We start from the raw sequence: 18,850 nt of genomic DNA on the forward strand, positions 1-18,850 counted from the left end.
AAAATATGTTTGCTATTATGATTGTTATCTTTGAAAATGGGAAGTCATTTGAAATTATTAAAAAATGTTGAAATTCGATACGAAAGAACTATTTGTGTACGTTAGCAATTTTTTCTTATACGTTATGTTCATTGTACTTTGAAAAATATATAGCAGTTAAGTAAGATTTGTATTGCTTTGTATTATGATATTACGATAATTATTGTGATAAAATCACTATACACAATGTTCCAAGTTGGGTTGACTTTACATCATTTAAAGGTCGCCTTATTTGTCCTTTTGTAGATTTTTCAATTGTAGCTTTCATATATGAAAACGACAAACTCTTTGTTTGTATTTTCTTATATTTTATTTTGTACTTGGATGTTAACGGTGAAATGACAAGGGTATTAAAAAGAAAAACACTTATATTCAAAAGAAAGTTGTCTTTTATTTTTATTATTATTATTATTATTATTATTATTATTATTATTATTATTATTATTGTTTTTCATATTTTGCATAATAATTTTATAAATTAATTTGTAATATATATATATATATATATATATATATATATATATATATATATATATATATATATATATATATATATATATATATATAACACCCATGTATTACATGAGTTAATTAAAAAAAATTGAATATAAAAGTTCTAAATTTTAAGAACTTTAGATTTATAAAAAAATAAGAAAAATAATGAATTATTAAAATTGATTTTTTTAATCTTTTAAATTTAAATAAATAAACAAAATAAACTAATGAACTTTAATTTGAGAATTTTAAAATAAGAAGATAAATCCATTAATGAAATTGATATTTATTTATTATTATATTTATTGTAATTATTATATTAAAATATTATGTGTAATTTATCAAAATAGAAAAACCCATAAAATGACATGTGGAAAACAAATTAATTCAAAATAACCATAAAATGACATTTGGCCAATTGAATGAGAATGTGACATGTAGTAAAAAACATTCATTTATTAGAGTACTAGTTTATAACCCATGGGAATCATGGGTTATAAAATTAATTAAACTTTCATAATAAAATTTTATAATTATTAATCAATTATTTTAAATAAACCATTTTAACTAAATTATTAATTAAGAGATATATCAACTTTTTAAGGTTATTATAACTTTAAATTAAACATATAACTAGAAAATGTAAATTTAAATTTTGAAATGAGTTGCCTAATATATCTACATGATAAATGACATAATATTAATGATGAGTTGTATTAGAGTGACACTTGACATATATATATATATATATATATATATATATATATATATATATATATATATATATATATATATATATATATATATATATATATATATATATATATATATATATATATATATATATATGGATTCTCAAATCAAAATCACTTTTCAAATATAATTATGTTTATGATGGTTGTGAAAATGGTGGAACTGAACCAGAACCGAAAGAACTGAAACATGATTAAGGAGTAAAACAGGAACCGAGAACCGGACCCAACATCACTAACTAGTTCTGGTTCGGTTTGGTTCCACTAGGAAATGGGCTATCTTAGAAGGTTTTCAAACTGAACCAACTGCAACTGTACATTAACCAAAAGAACTGAAAGCCAGAAATGTTGAATTGGGGGAACTCGGAACCAGACTGAATACCATTAATCGGTTCGAAACGGTTCCGATTCCGGTTATGGTTTGTTTCTTGTTTTGGTTCGTTTTTTGGGATAAAAAATCATCCCTAAATTGCGGTCATTTTGTAATAATCATCCATGGTTTGTTGTTATCAGTCTATTAACAAACATTATTTCTATCGTTTTGGTCATATATAATAAGGGTCTTCGAAACGAAAACTTGAGATATTTCTTCCATTCACAAGAATTTTATCCTCAATTCATTTCACGAGAACAAGCATTGTCACTTAACCTTTATATATATATATATATATATATATATATATATATATATATATATATATACACACACACACACACACAAAAGGACCATTGAAATACTAGGAAAAAATGGTATGCCACACCATCTGATCAAAGACTCATGTGTGAGATCAATCGTGGAACACTATGAATATTTTTGTCATGATAGGGTTTGAAATAATCCTAATAGAATTGAACTATATATTCTTCATTGTTTGTTAATATTTTTTTGGTGTGAAGTATTAAAGTGTTAGATTGAGTGCAAAGGTTATTAACCAATTTGTAATAATTCTAATAATAATAGGGTCATTTTGGGTTGCCCTCATGACCCATTTTAGCAATAAGGAATTCAGAGGAAATCATATTATTAATTATTATGAAATAATAAATTAACTGAAACTTATTTTGGAATTAATTAATAGTTTTAATTAATTAAATATGTTAAATATTAATTAAATCATTAGTAATTAATAGGAATATTCCAGAACCTTCAAGAATATTAAAGGGGTCGATTTTATCTAAGTATAGAAGGATATGGACTGATTCAAAGAAGGATATGGACTGATTCAAAGAAGGATAAGGAGTATCATTGCGGATTAGAATTTAACTATAAGTTATAAATATGATGCTAAGGGTCAACCCTGACACTCTTTTCCTTTCTGATTTTTGTCCAACTCTCCTATCTCTCCTTATATACAAAAATAATAACCCTCTTAGGGTTATTGTGATTTTCGATTAAAGCCTCTTCTCTCCTAAAGTTCTTTTATTGGTCCCAAACCAACAGATTCAACAAGTAAATAAACAAGTAGAAAGAAGAATTGCAAGCAGGAATACTGAAACCAAAGTTATATTGATTCGAAGGTTTCAATAACAAAGAGATAATCAGAGAACAAACTTTGATTATGAACACACTCATGATCGATAACCCCTTACACAATAGAGTATTGATATATATATATATATATATATATATATATATATATATATATATATATATATATATATATATATATATATATATATATATATAATATAAGACCTATAGTTATATCTTAACATACAAGATAGATAAACATGGAAACACAATCACATATAAAGTGGGGGTCTTCTATTAAGGAAATTTGATTTTTAAAGCCATCCTTGACACATGAGGATGGTATCTTCAATCTTCAGGTACTGATATGCTAAGCATCTTAATGAAGCTTCCTAATTTCATTAGGGGATGCAACCTTTGATGACAATCAGTAGTACTGACAATAATCATTGATACAAAACTTTTACCTGATCAAATCACAAGGGTCCTAACAATCTCCCATATTTGATAATGTCAGCACAAACTATACTAACTATACTAATTCTCTAAAAAGTACTAAAAAATACATATAAGGAATGAAAAAAATAAAAAAATTATAAATTGACTTCATCAGCTATGTTCTCATACTTAGCAACATCAGTCATTATCTCGTGCTTGATAAATTCAAAGTCCCTTAGAAGCTCTTTTCTTATGTTGCTTAGTTCAACTACTAACATGATGTGATAATGTTTAGCGACCTCTTTATCCTTAATTAGCTAATAAGATAGATAAGATGTTGTGTTGGAGCATATGCACATCAACATTCCTTCGAAATCACATCCTTCCATTCTCATCATAAGATACCCCATAAATGGGTTTGTCCACAATTTTATCTTACCTCCCATTTTCAAAACCAAAAATTTTCATTGTATTAAAGTAAAACATCCCAATTATAAATCCATTATTAAGAAATCCTTTCATTCGAAAATACATTTATTGAAAACCAGAGTAATATTAAAGCGCGAAATCTTCATTGTTGTTGATGAGTGTGTACAAGCACACCTTCATCTTCCCATGATAACTAAAGATACTTGAAACAATAAACAACCGGGTAAGCATAAAGCTTAGTGAGTTTCCCTCAGACTGGAATGCCAACATGCAACGGGTCCAATCAGTCATTTGTAACGTCTCAAAATTTAAGACTAAAAATTTTATTTTTTTATAATGAAACCATCATCCAAAACTTTTTCATAAAACCATAATGAAATCAATGTATGTAAAAATCATTGAGATACATCAAAGTAAAAAAAAAAAGAATGCGAAACAACATGGTGTTGCGATGCAATCATCCAGAGTTCTCCCCCTTCAATCCGGAAGTACCTGAAACATAAACTGAAAATCGTAAGCAAAAAAGCTTAGTGAGTTCCCCAGAATACCACATACCATACATATCTATCAGCTCAAGGCTGTGCCGGGTCTATTTCACCCCCGAGCCTATTTCACCCCCAAGTCTATTTCAACTCATGCGTCGGCCCAAGCCATATCGGGTCTATTTAACCCCCGAATCTATTTCAACTCATGTGTCAGCACAAGGCTATACTAGGTCTATTTCACCCCACATACATATAGCAAACATGCACACAAGTATATAACAAGTACAATAGGAGTCACAAAGACTACAAGCACATAACATATCCTAGTGTCCTACAATATAGTGAGCAAATTCACCTCAGTCTGCTAACAGTAAAATAATTGATCATGTTGCTGAACTTGAAATCACCACTAAATCACAAGTAAAGAAATCCTAATTAGAAATTAGGTTAATAATCGAGCCCGAGAGTCCCCCCAAAATCCTAGCCTTATGGGAAAAAGTTACCTATTCCTTACCTTATTGGGCCTAGCCCATCAAGGCCCAAGTGCTACTCGCCATGAAACCCAAAAGAGAATCTATGTCTAAAATGGGCCCAAGCCCCAATGTCCCAATACAGCAAAAGCTTACGACACAATTAGGGCCCAAAGTCTCTAAGTCCCACACATGGCCTGAAACAAGCCCAATATCCACTCTGATGAGTATGCTCAACATACCAACTAGTACGCCCGATGTGCTTGCAACCCTTGCATCATCGGGACCTTAGACGTGTACGCGTAGCGTATGCCAAGTACGCCCGACGTACGCTGCAACTGGCCAAAACTTCAATCCAAGGTCTTAATCAGTTAAGACCCAATGTCCAATCTTAGATCTAGGATTGTTAAAGTGCATTAAGCCATAAAGTTGCCAACTTTATGCTTTTGCATGTCTTAATGGGGCAAGTCTTGGATTAAACCATATTATCTTCATGAAACCACCTTCAATCCTTGCATGATTGAACTTAATCCATCAAGACTCCATTTTTATGCTCAAGGGACGTTAGAAACACTAGGATCTAACATTATAACCTTCTGGAGTAGCTCATACTCTCAAGAACACCTGAAAGGACCATTTTATGTGTAACACTATAAATTTTCAAAAAAAAAATTCAGTTTTAAATCACCTAAAACTCAATATCACATTTTCTCAAAAACCACAATGTATCAATTGTCAAAACACAACTCAATAAAATAACTGATAATATCCCAGAATCCTTATTCATAATCTCGAACAGGTGTGTACAATCAAGCCGGTGCCTTCCCGCGATCCTAAGAAGTACCTAAAACACATATCATACAACACGGTAAGCACGAAGCTTAGTGAGTTCCCCAAAATACCGCACTCATATCATTAGCCTCTCATGGCTATATCTCGATAAAGACCCTTCGGTCTCACAACTTGGGTTGGACCCTCCGGTCCTAACTCAATGAAGCACAGAATAATATACAACATAAATCACAAAGGCATAATGCATGTTATCACATAACTCAATATAAGCATACAAGACCCTCCGGACAATAACTCAGATAAGATCCTCTGGTCGTAACGTATTACCACTCAAGTAAGTATAGTGAGAACACTCACCTCGTAGAATAACGTAGTGTAACCCAGACTCGAGCTCCTGGTCTAAACTCTGCCTACACATATCACAATTATCTCTACTTAAAAATTATATAAATGTTGAGCTAACTCCTCTACTAAATCTCAGAAAGGGTGAAAAGACCATTTTACCCTTCCATGGTCTCCAAGGTCCATAGTTGACCAACCCCTAAAAGTCAACGGAAGTCAACACTCAAGTCAACAACCCAATCTTGACTCAACTAGTTGAGTGCATCTATGCGACTCGTTGAGTTCCTTCTGCTCTCAAAAATCAAGAAATGTCGGGTCAACTCGCCGAGTTGTCTTACAAACTCGTCGAGTCCATGCAGAGTCCAGAACAACGAAGAAGGCCCCAGCTATTCGTCGAGTTTTCCCCTCAACTCGTCGAGTTCACTCTGAATCTCAGGATGGGTACAATCGAATCAACTTGTCGAGTCCATCATCCATTTCTCATTTCAATCGATTCTAGTGCTCCAAACTCCAGATATAACCTCCTAGATGAAGTTACCACATAAAGTTGCTCACTTTACGTGCATGCAAGGCCTCATAAGGCTAGAACACCAAATACTATGATCAATAAGGGATTTAAGGCATAGAGAAGGGCCCAAGTTGATAAAGTTGATAGATTTATGACTCTAGGGGCCAAGAGGAGTCTAGATTTGAAACCATGTCCTTGTGAAAAGCTCAAACCCGAAAGTGACTCCATTATGCCCCAAAATGTCCAATAACACTCCCAAAAGAAGATTTAAGTAAAAAGAGGTCAAGGTATTAGCTTTATACCTCAGTTTGGTCGCCAATACACAGAAGACAATGGATCTACAGCCTCCTTCGTGATCTAAGCTTCTAAATCTTCAAGTCTCCTTGCAAATTGCCCAAAAGTCACCTTTTTAAGCTCCCAAACACATACAAGAGGGTACCAAGCTCGTTCTAGGGTTTTCTCTGGACGAAATGATGATGAGAGAGGCTACTATGGAGGATACGTTCTTTAAATAAGGTGCAAAGACCCGAAAATTAGGGTTTTCACTAAACAACCTCAAGTCGTCGAGTCCAACCCTCCAACTCGACGAGTAGACTTCATAACCCACACATCCTGACCAATTCCTACACAACGAGTTGGGACCAACCAACTCGTCGAGTAGGCCGTATGATGTGCATAAAATTCTCAAGTTCCACATTCAGGAAATCGGGGTGTTACAATTCTCACCCACTAATATCAGTCTTTGCCCTCGAAGTCATTCTCTAGAAGTAGCTTTGGGTACAACTCACGCACCACGTACTCCGGCTCGCGATTCCACTCTGAATATCTACGCTCTGCCACGACACCTTAATCAGGTGGTCCTCTTGTTTCTCAAGGTCCTTACTTTCCTATCTAAAATTGCGACTGGCCTCTCAATAAAGTTCAGGTAATAATTAGCCTGATTGTCCCAATAAGGAACTAATGCCGTCTCTTCGGCTTCACACTTCCTCAACTGGGGTACTTGGAAGGTGTTATAAATCTGGTTCGAATTCTCAGGTAGCTCTGTCCTCTTGAGCACTATCTCAGTGCTCTTATCTCTCTTTGTCTGATCATACTTCCTACCCAAACTATCTTAAAGCGACTGATGAAAACGAGTCGCTGGCCATAATCAGTTGTTGAGCACTCATGTATGACATACCAGCCGATACTGACCCATAACCCAAAAGAAACTGAGGGGTCCTCGCACCGAAAACCAATCACTATACTATTATCAAAACCCGTCTGAAGAACAAACCGCAATACTCAGCCCTTATGCACTAAAAGAATGACCTGCTGATCCACACGGAACCGAACTCTAAACTAGGTATGACCTCCCATCGGACAAAACCACTCTACCGCCAACCTAGGTCGATTCATCTCCGACCTCGAACTGACTGACCGTGCCTGGCCGAAACTATCCACTGATATCTAGAAGATAAGCTCCAACTATCTCCAATGCATAACACCAATTTTGAAAACAACATCGACTCCCGACCTAGAAATGGAATAGCCACAGACTACTCTTAGCACCTTCGGCAATACGTCTCCACAACCATTCCATCCAACAGAACTATCTCACTCAATCACATTGTACGTACAATCACCAAATTCACTTTACCCTAAGCGAATGTTACAACCGATCTATAGCCACTCATTACTTCCAACCTCTTCCATTTACCGCTTACTGTACTCTCCATGTGCACTGTGGTCCTCCCCACGCCAATGAGCCGACCCACCCATGTCTAAAGCATCAGGTGGAAACCATAACCACTCAAATGAAATCCATCTGAAAATTCGAAATTCCCACCCTGCCTATTTTCCTCACGGATAGAGCCAAACTCAATGCAAGAGTTTAGTTCTATAGCAGAATTGAACTCGCTTAAATTCCATATGATACTCAACTCATGCCCCGGGATCTGAGGATCTACTTCGTGCATTACACTTCAATCCTTCCGACTTGCGACAACCCCTTCCCTAAATCGGGATATAACAGTTCCCGACCATCACTGAGACCCCAGTCTCACACCTGATCTACCCACCAAATTCTCAAAGTCTGAAATGACAAGGCTACCCAAGCCTAAGAACGCCTCAGTGTCACACGCTACCAGTGAATGCTATGGCTCCCCACAATCCCACAACACTCACTCACTAACTAGTGTATACTACGGCTCCCCACAGTCCCACGACACTCTCTCGCTGACTAGTGAATACTATGGCTCCCCGTAGTCCCATGACACTCTCTCGCTGACTAGTGAATACTACGGCTCCCCTCAGTCCCACGACACATTCTCGTTGACTAGTGAATACTACGGCTCCCCGTAGTCCTACGACACTCTCTCGCTGACTAGTGAATACTATAGCTCCCTGTAGTATCACGATACTCCTCGCAAATTAGTGAATACTACGGCTTCCCGTAGTATTACAATACCTTCTCTCACTGACTCATGGATGCTACGGATCCCCGTAATCTTACAATACTTTCTCCCACTCATAATGGGCTCAGCCCACGGTTTACCCTGACTGTCTTAAGTGATTACTCCAACCCGGATCCATTAATTTTATTATCATCCTACAATCTCATCCTCAAGTCATCACCATGCTGAGTTCACTAAATCATGCTCTGCGACCCAATATAGACAGGTGCACACACCTACCTAGATTATGCACCACTACTCTGGATGAAAATTCTCACAAGGCACTTTCCTCAGCAGAGTTACACCCTTGAGCAATCCCCGTCTGGCGATAATTACTACTGATCTCATATTCGAAAATATAGTCACTTGACGTCCTACTTTCTATCTGACAAACCCATATCTCACAGTAATCCAACAATTTAGGGCATCATACTCGAATACCTCGATACACCATCACATAATCTCATGACATCTCGCCACGATCATTGATCTTCCACTCGCACAACTTGAAACCTTGAAGTACTCCAACTCACGATTTGAAATATGGAGGAATCATCAATGAATGAGAACTTGTTGATGACAATCCAAAGCCCCATCCTCTACTGATCAAGTCCATGCGAAAACTAATCATACCGACTCTAAAGTTGATTGACAATTCAACTGCTGCCCCTCCTAGTGTGTAGATATCAATCTATACCTCGAACTATAAAATCTCTTAACAATCGAAAGTCGGCCTCAACGATCTAATCGTCTCGAAACTCTATTATCAGCGAACCTGGAAGGAACACTGATCGCAGAAGATTCCCGACCAATGGCTGCCTGCCGTGAAAATACTCATTAATCCCTTAGCGCATACAACATGCACCATCTCACTCTGCACCTTGCCTTGATTACCTAAAATCCTAAGTCCCATATACCTAGACTGCAAACCCTTATAACTCAATCCTCGGAACTGCCACTGTAACAGATTAATAATCCTCTCAACGTAAATACCCAGTTCTCCCCCACTTAGGGTTCGAACCATCGCCACTTGGCATGTCGCACATACCTCACTACAAATTGGCTCACCAATTACACCATCTCTGCCTCCTAGGACGTACCACACAACACTCTATGACCTCCATGATAATGACCAATTAAATCCAAGTATCCCGAATCTCGGATGAAGACCTCAGAATTCTCTCAATGTGACTGTCCCAAATTTCTTACGACTCTCTTCCTGAAAACAGTGAACTGTCACACACTACATCTACTAACTCCTCAATCAACATTCCATCGCATGAGTTATCATACAAGCAAGGGACCTCACTCTCACAGTTGATATATACAACACAAACAAAAAGGGCCGCCACCCCGAAATACTCCTCTTGATCACCTGGAACTGCTGCTAAATTATACCTTACTATACTCGACTAAGGCATATCCTTGTCCTCATCCATCTCAGTCACCCTTTATGATGACTCTCTTGCGGTTTGAGGAATACCTTGCATTAGACATACCATAAATACTCTGGTGAAAATATCGCAACCATATGCTACCCCACATGGTTTACCTCCAAACTATGAAATGGGAAGCTCGTTATCTCTTTCGCTCCACAAAGGAAACGGAAATAGTGCAATTCTCGTCACAAAAAGTGTCATCTCAACTATCGGCTGATCACTCAACCCAGACTGCAATCTTCTACAAAGCATCATCTCCACTTTTCCTTGAGTCATGCGACTACAATTGGCACCTCACTAGTAAAACCCTCGGGATCTAACTCAATTTTCCTCACAAGGTATGCTGCATTGAAGCTCGACCAACATAGACCTCTGGCCCTACAATCTACCATATCAATTCTAAGTCTGAACAACCACAACAGGACAACTGGTAAAGACAGAAGCACTCTTTTCTATGAATCTTGGTACTTGAACCATGTTATCTCCTCTCAATTTGTTATTTAGAACCTTAGCGATCACTAATCTTGTTACACATGTTCGCTCTCTAACGAATACTCTCCTCTATCAACTTACTCATCTGACTAAAGTCACTCCCTAGGCTCTTCCTAGGTTCTCACACTTCTTTGCCATCAGCTGCTGAAGAACTCATCATGATGCTAGCCATCTACCTCTTCGATATTGTCATATTCACTTAGTAGCTGTCTCCCATCATCAAGAGTTCCACAAAGCACAAAGCAAGTAACATTCAAGCATCAAATAACCTCCAACAACACATAAAACCACTCTAGCATACAACTCCACTCCCTCTATCCACAACTCAAAAGGCATTATTGAACCTCTCTCGTGGGCATCTAACTACTGTCTAAGTAGATTCTTCAAATGCTCATCTAGGTATCTCTCCTAGATTACTCCTCTACTCAAAGCTTTCTCTAAAAGATTCCTGCTAGGTACTCCTACTTAGCACATACACAGTGTAACACCGAACTTTTCAAACAAAATTTTCTTTTTAAAAACCACATAATTCTCATATCACGTTTCATGAAAACTCCATTTAGTTTATTTACAAAACACAACTCTATATTTTTAATAATAATAATAATAATAATCCAGGATTCTCAAATCATAACTCCTTCTCTGGTGTGTATAATCGAGCCGGTGCCTTCCTGTGATTATGAGAAAACCTGAAACACATAACACATAACACGGTAAGCACGAAGCTTAGTGAGTTCCTCAAAATACCACACACACAACTCATCAGCCACTGGAGGCTATATCATTGTAAGACCCCCCGGTCAATGTGTCTCAGTGGGACCCTCCAGTCTCACGGTTCGTTGGAACCTCTTGTCCGGGCTGTGAACCTCCGCATAACATAAATCACAAAGACATAATACATAGCATACAACATAAAGTAGGATAAGGTACTACTCAATGTAAACACATAAGACCCTCTGATCACACAAAAGTACCACTCTAGGTAAAGTATAGTGAGAAGACTCACCTCGGATAATGAACAAACCCTATAACACTGCTGCTACGCACCGACCTCTAACTCTGAGCCAAAACCACAATTAACCCATTTAGAAACTAAGTCCAGGCTCTCACTCATTAGCTCTAAAGGAAGACCACTAACCAGCCCATTAAAATCCTAAAACCCATTGGGCCCACAAAGGCCCAATAATAAATGGGCTCACCTGAGGCCCACTCTCAAAACTGAATGGCAAGCCCAACACAAGGGCCCAAGGAAAAATTATAATATTTCTCTGCTCATAATCTCTAATTCACAAGCCCAAAGATTCAGGCCTAACCCTCACGACCTATGATAAGATCCAGCCCAAAAGCCCACAGTGAAGTTACACGGGGCGTACCTTGCTTGGTACGCTCAACGTACTTACGAATGCATGAAACTGATTGGGGACTCCAACCCAATACGTGGGACGTACTGGAACTTATGCTGGGCGTACGTCTAGTTTTGCTTTAGTCCATTCTCCTAGTCTTAACCCGTTAAGACCTTAACTCATTTCTCAGATATCGACTCCCTATCATCTCTTACTCCATAAAGTTAGTGACTTTAAGCCTTTGCATGGCTGCTAAGTGTTAGATTAGTGTCTAAGTCCATAACTATTTTGGTATGTACTTGACCCGATTATGAGCATGGTCCTTTTGGGTTGCCTTCACCATAGCAATATGTTGGATGAATTAAAGAGAGAAAGGTTTAATTATGATTTATTAATATATTATGAGAATAATATATTAAAGGAGAAATCGTAATTTTTAATTAATATGAGTCAAGAATTAATTAAGAATTAAATTTGTGGCTAAAAGAGATTAATTAAACTTAAGGGACTTATTGTGTAATTATAAGATAATTACATAGATGGGCTTATGGACTCTATAGAAGTGGAGTGGACGAATTCTATGGGGAAACCCATTAGAAATCGTCCAAGGCTTCTAAAGATGGAGTCAATGGGTTGCTTAGGGCTTAAGCAATCAAATTAGGGTTTCCTAGCTTGATAACCCTAATAGCCTAAGTATAAAAGGAGCCCTTAGGCACCAAAAACGTGGCTAACACTTCCTTTAGGGTTTCCAGCCGTTTTTGGTGCCTCCTCTCTCTTCCCTCTTCATCCAAGTGGCTTAGTGGTGTTTGTGACTCCATTAGAGGTGCAACACTTGAGGCACTAAGCTTTTTGAAGCCAAGGATAGATTGTTAATGCTATATAACAATCAAAGGTAAGATCTAAACCCTAATTTCAGTTATAGTTTATTAGATCTAGGGTTTATGGCTTTGGATAATCAATTGCATGTTCACTAGACAAACTAGATCCAAAGCTATTAGGGTTTGCATGTACACTATAGGATTGATGTATCGCTAGAAACCCATCAATAAGGTCACAAACACATGCAACTCTTATTCTCTTAACTCAAAATGCTCAAATGTCATGCATGGGTTGATTCTCACATTTAAGACCTCATTTTTATGGATCCTCACCACTAGAATCACTTAAAAGGACATATATTGAGCTCTAGAGTGCAACAACTCATAAAGCCTCAAGCTTTGGGACCAAAAGCCCTAAAATGGACCATATCATGCACAAAACAAAAGGATGGGAAAGCTTTGAGCTTTATACCTCCAAATGATACTCCAACCAAAGAAAAGCTCTGATCCAAAGCCTGGACTCCATCTTTATTCTCTTCCATGCTTCTTCTTCACTCCAAAAATTCCACAATAACACTTATAACCTTACAATGCTCACACACAAGCTCCAGAACGAGGATCAGGCTTTAGGGGGTTTATTGAATGAGGATGATGGCCAAGAATGAGGCCATCTCATTCTTTATATAGGGACACTCTTCTTAATTAGGGTTTTCTTCTGTGCCTAGTACGCCCAACGTACTAGATGGTTCAACTTAAATGTCATGCGCATGAGTACACTAAGCGTACACACACGTACGCCCAACGTACTCTGCCGCCATCAATTTCAACTAAATGACTTATCTTGCCAAATCATCAAACTGTCATCGCTTCCTCGACATAATCCCAATTCCCACGAACCTCATACCCTCGGATAGGTGACGAGATGCCCTAAGCTCCTAGAAACTCGTCACAACCCAGATACTCCCTTATGCCCAGATTGTAGCCCCCGAACCCTAATCACAGACAATCAGAAACAGGATGTTATAATTCTCCCCCACTTGAATTAGATTTCGCCCTTGAAATCGCTCCTTATCAACACATAAATCGAACCGATAACCCGAAAAGCGCCACCGAAAGGACCTATTGTCATACAACAATCTCTTCCAAAGAAACCTGATCCCAACAGGAACTCCCGACCCCGAAGAAGGACAGACCCGTCTACTGCCGCGGTACTCGATTTGACCTCAAACACAAGAAAAGACTATACTCACTTGGAAGTATCCTCTGAGACCCATAGACCTAAGCCCCAACTTCCTCTCAGATTTCCCCTTTAATACTGAGCACCAGGTCAGCTCCCGACCCAATAGATGAACCTCCAAAGGTTACTCATTGCAAACCAAAACGTCTCACCGACTTCCTTCTCACGTTAACCATCTCTGCTTATCGCGATACACAAGTCACGAAGTTCGTTTTACTCCAAGCGAATGCTACAAATCATCTGAAATTGTCTCGCTTCCGACCTTTGTCATCTACCACGCACTGGTTCCATGCGTCTCGCGAGTATTCTCATACCAACGAAAATGACCCACTCCAGTCTAAGACATCAGATGAAGATCAATATCCCTCAAAATGAAGCCCATCTACAAAACCGAAACCTCATCTCGCCTACTCAACACACGAACGAATCCAGATTCAATCTCGAGAGTCTGATTCAACAGCAGACTTGGAACCACTCAATTCCAATCTGGTACTCAACTCATGACCCAAGATTCGCGAATTTAAGCACACATCTTCTCCCCAATTCCTTCCGATTACGACAATACCCACTCAACCTAGGATATATCAATTCCCAACTGACACGGAGACCCCCGTCTTGCCCTTGGTTCGACAACCAGTCTCCGAAAGACTCAAACAGTAGGGCTACCCAAGCCTAAGAACTCCTCTGCGCCATACTCCGACTAGTGAATAATATAGCCCCCCCCCCCCCCCCCCCCTGACATAACAACGTTCACTCTTATTGATTACCGAGTGCTATGGTATCTCCTATAGTCTTGCGATACTCTCTCACTGACTAGTGAATACCATGGCTCCCCGCAGTATCACAACCTACTCCCACTATCCAGTGAATGCTATGGCTCCCCGTAGTATCATAACACACTCTCTCTAATCAGTGAGTACCACGGCTCCCTGCAGTATCACGACACTCTCTTTTGCTGACTCATGGATGCTACGATTCTACGTAGTCTTACAACACTCTCGCTCACTGACTCACCATGGGTTCACTCCACGAGTTCTCCTGATAATCCCAAGCTAATACTTCCACCCGGATCCACTTGCTTTCTTATCATCCCATAACCTCATCATCACACATCACCACCCTGAGTTCACCAACTCATGCTCTGCAGTTCAACATAGATAGGTGCTTACACTCACCCAACTTATGCACTACCACTCTTAATGCAAATTCTCGCAAGCCAGACACTTATCTCAACACAAGTACACCCTTATACAGTCTCGCTCTGGGGACAATTAACTAACGGGTTCCCACTAGAATAATAGTCACTCGATACTCCACTTACAGCTCAAATCTCATAATAATTCAAAATTTTAGGGCGTCATACTCAGATACCCCGGTACACCATCACAAAACCTCATGATGTCTTGCCGCGTACACTGATCTTCCACTCGCACAGTTCTGAACCTCAAAATACTTCAACTCATAACTTGAAACACGGGGAATTGTCAACGACTGAAAACACGTTGACAAAATCCGAAGCTCCACCCTCTATTGAACATTGCCCAAAGGAGCTACTCATACCGACTCTAAAATTGGTCAACAAACCAAATGTTGCCCTCTTTTGGGGTATAGATTAGAATCTATACCTATGCCTGCAAATCTCAGCTATTGCACCCTACCTCATCCACCAATAACACAGGTCTCAAGTGTCCGCACTGAAAATCTCTATAACCAGTTGCCTAACCACACTTGAACGAATCGCTGATCTTCCCAATTGACTACCCAGTTCTCCCCCACTCAGGGTTCGAATCATCACCAATGGGCATACCAACAATTTACTCCATAGGTTGTTCCACCAGGTACATCACACTTAACTCATGGAACATACCACGTAAACACTCAATGATCTTCCCGATGGAAACCAAGCAACTCCAAATATCCTGAAACTCAGACAAAAACCTCAAAATCCTCCCAGCGTGACTGCCTCTAGACATCTCGAAATCTTAGACTGATATTCCGCCGGTCACCTTAACTGTTTCGAAAATCCTGACCCTCAGTCCGAAAAGAAATCCCTATTGCGCACCACGTCTCTGACTCCTTGACCCGACTCCCAACACGGGAATCATCATCAAAGCATAGAACGCCATTCTCATAATCGATACACGACATAACAACGAGGGCCACCGCCCTGATATATTCCTTTTAACCACCTGAAACTGCTGCTAAAAGCATGCTACCCTCATATAGGCACGTTCCCAGGTCTCTTCCATCTCAGCCTCCACTAATGAATCTTTGGTATCAGAAATACCTTACAACAGACAAATTGCCCACATATTCTGATGAAAAGGTCACCACCAATGCTACCCTACATGGATTCTCCTTCGCTTCTCCCGGAAAACAGGAACAACGCAACTCTTGCCACAGAAGGTGACATCTCATCCATCAGCTGGTGGATCGAATCAGACCTCGATCCTCCAATAAGCATCATCTCTACTCATCGCTGAGCCTGGAACACTAACATCTCTCAAATAAAATCCCTCGAGAACGAACTCGATTTCCCTTTTTCAGGTATACTCCATTAAAACTAGCTTGACATGGCCCTCTGGCCCCACACTCTATCTCCTGATCTCAGACTAGTCAACCACCATGGGACAACTGGTAAAACCAGAAGCACTATCTGCCACGACTCATGGTACTCGAACCATGTGATCACCTCTTGGCTTGCTACGAATCATGGTACCCAAACCATATAATCTCCTTTCACTCAGCCGTAAATCATGGTACTCGAACCATGTTATCTCTCTTCTCAATCTGATACTCAAAATCCTCTGAAATTCTCCCTATTTCGAGTATGGGTCCTTTGTTTTTAGTAGTACGGGCCCATACTACCTTCCACATCTACACATATTTTCCACACAGATCATCCCAGATTTCCTAAGTAGTTGCTCAACTTTCCTGAACACCAATCCCACTACAAACGTTCGCCCTACAGCGAATACCCTCCTCTATTAGCATACTCATTTGACACAATCACTTTCCTAGGTTCTTCCTAGGTTCTCACACTTCTCCACCATCATTTGCTAAAGAATTTCGCATGATGCTAGCCACCTACCTCCTGAATATCGTCATATTCACTTAGTAGCTGACTCCCATCATAAAAAATTCTACAAAGCACGAAGCAAGCTGCACTCGGGCATCGAATAACCTCTACCAGCACATAAAACCACTCTAGGTTACAACTCTATTTTCTCTACTCATGCTCAAGAGGTGTCACCGAAATCTAGTAACCCTACGCTACATGGGTATCTAATTACTCTCTCAGTAGGCTCCTCCACTATTCATCTAGGTACCTCTCCTAGATTACTCCTCTCCTCCAAGCCCTCTCTCTCTCTAAAAGATTCCTGCTGAATACTCTTACTCCGCACATAATCAAAGCACATCACAGATAGCAAAATTCCTAGGCTAAGGCATCACAAATTAGGCAACTCTAGCCCTAAGATATGAAATACCTAGCCTATCTTCTAGCATGAATCACTAACATCTCAATAATAACTCACAACAAAAACAAGTATGGGTATCTTGGGAAATCACCGTTCGGGCTCTGGCTGATTGTACACACTGCTCTTTCTCGTTTTTCCTCTTAGAAACTCTTGTTCATTTTAGAAATCATTTCTTTTGAAAATCATTCTCAATTCCTCAGTTTGAGTTCAGATGTACCCGAAGGTGCATCCAAATCCCTCAAACCAAGGCTCTCATACCGACTTGTAACACCGAAATTTTTAAACAAAATTTTCTTTTTAAAAACCACATAATTTTGATATCACGTTTCACGAAAACTCCATTTAGTGTATTTACAAAACACAACTCTATATTTTTAATAATAATAATCCAGGATCCTCAAATCATAACTCTTTCTCTGGTGTGTACAATCGAGCCGGTGCCTTCCTGCGATTATGAGAAAACCTAAAACACATAACACTTAACACGGTAAGCACGAAGCTTAGTGAGTTCCACAAAATACCACACACACAACTCAACAACCACTCGAGGCTATATCACTGTAAGACCCCCCGGTTAATGTGTCTCAGTGGGACCCTCCAGTCCCACGGTTTGTTGGACCCTCTAGTCCAGTCTACGAAGCTCCACATAGCATAAATCACAAAGACATAATGCATAGCATACAACATAAAGTAGGATAAGGTAATACTCAATGTAAACACATAAGACCCTCCGATCACACAAAAGTACCACTCTAGGTAAAGTATAGTGAGAAGACTCACATCGGATAATGAACAACCCCTATAACGCTGCTGCTACGCACCGGCCTCTAACTCTGAGCCAAAACCACAATTAACCCATTTAGAAACTATGTCCAGGCTCTCACTCATTAGCTCTAAAGGAAGACCACTAACCCGCCCATTAAAATCCTAAAACCCATTGGGCCCATGAAGGCCCAATAATAAATGGGCTCACCCGAGGCCCACTCTCAAAACTGAATGGCAAGCCCAACACAAGGGCCCAAGGAAAAATTATAATATTTTTCTGCTCATAGTCTCTATTTCATAAGCCCAAAGATTCAGGCCTAACCCTCACGACGTATGATAAGATCTAGCCCAAAAGCCCACAGTGAAGTTACGCGGGGCGTACCTCGCTTGGTAAGCTCAACGTACTTACACATGCATGAAACTAATCGGGGAATCCAACCCAGTATGCGGGGCGTACTGGAACTTACGCTGGGCGTACGTCCAGTTTTGCTTTAGTCCATTCTCTTGGTCTTAACCCGTTAAGACCTTAACTCATTTCTCAGATCTAGACTCCCTATCATCTCTTACTCTATAAAGCTAGTGACTTTAAGCCTTTGCATGGCTGATAAGGTCACAAACACATAA

The sequence above is a fragment of the Lactuca sativa genome, chromosome 4 (assembly GCF_002870075.4).
Source record: "Lactuca sativa cultivar Salinas chromosome 4, Lsat_Salinas_v11, whole genome shotgun sequence".
Lineage (NCBI taxonomy): Eukaryota > Viridiplantae > Streptophyta > Magnoliopsida > Asterales > Asteraceae > Lactuca > Lactuca sativa.